Below are 1,033 nucleotides of genomic sequence, written 5' to 3'. Positions count from 1 at the left end.
AAAACAAAACAAAACAAAACAAAACAGTTCAGTTTAGTGATGGTACTTTTCTAGAGTTTAGAAGGTCTGAAAAGTAAAGGGGGAAATGATCAGAGAAGATGACCTCTCAGGTTCAACAAAGTGGAGACAGGGCTTTCCAAATCACAGTGTGAATCTTGTATCTAGGACCCTGCTTTGATAACACAGCTCAGCTCTGTAGATCATCTTGTCCAACATGGAACCCAGAGTTATAATCATCTTGGTCAGCGACTGTGCAGCCTGTGTATGAACACAACCAGTTCAGAGACTGTGCTACCCTCCATGCCTGCCATCTGTCACCTGGAACATCCCCATACAGATTATAATAAGGCCTAATGGTCTCCATCTTCTGGTCCACATGGCCTTGTGGAATCTCCTCCCAATGAGTGTGGGCAAGACCTGGAATTATCTTCTAACCAATAAAATGTGGCAGCGGTGATGTTGGTTGGATCATGACTTCCATCTTGCCAGCTGACTCTCTACTGTCTTCTCAACTTGCAAACTTTGCAGAGGCAAGCAGCTGTGTTGGAAAGACAGAAACTGAGGTCAACCTCCTGCCTACATCCAGCAAGACACTGAGCCCCAACCCACCAGCCCACAAAGAATAACTCAGTTCTCCTCCTAAGGCAGCTCTTCCCTTTCTTGAAGACAGATATCCTTTCTCTTTACAACATGAATGTCAAGTTCTTTCCTCTCACCCCACTGAGGAGGCCCCAGGAGGGAGTAGTAGGCATTGTGGGAGGAAGTGCCATGAGCAGGGATGAAGCTAGACTTTGCCTCACCTTTCACCTTGGAGAGCAGGTATCACCAGGAAATCAGCTGGAAGAGAAGAAGTCAGTGGCAACAGGAATTAGAAGGACATGAGAGGTCACCCCAGTGTCTCTCAAGCCCAAACAGAGCTGTGCTTTTGATCTGTGAATAAAACAGTAATAAAGAAACTCTGCCCCCTCATGGCTGCTCTTCCCCCCTCAACACTGTGGAGAGTACACCTCACAGCCCAGATGCAGACACCATT

At 46.9% G+C, this 1,033-nt stretch overlaps 1 long non-coding RNA gene across 1 annotated transcript; it reads right to left on the bottom strand.

Moving 5' to 3' along the window:
• Positions 1-13: 13 nt before the first annotated feature.
• LOC120227834 lies at positions 14-1,015 on the bottom strand. Its single transcript, XR_005527347.1, has 2 exons — positions 801-1,015; positions 14-538 (listed from the first exon to the last, which is right to left on the bottom strand). It is a non-coding gene; the product is annotated as an uncharacterized LOC120227834 (long non-coding RNA).
• Positions 1,016-1,033: the final 18 nt, after the last annotated feature.

Source organism: Hyaena hyaena, unplaced genomic scaffold (genome assembly GCF_003009895.1).
Source record: "Hyaena hyaena isolate Hyena2069 unplaced genomic scaffold, ASM300989v1 scaffold_5680, whole genome shotgun sequence".
Classification (NCBI taxonomy): Eukaryota; Metazoa; Chordata; class Mammalia; order Carnivora; family Hyaenidae; genus Hyaena; species Hyaena hyaena.
This window is presented reverse-complemented; position numbering and strand designations above follow the sequence as displayed.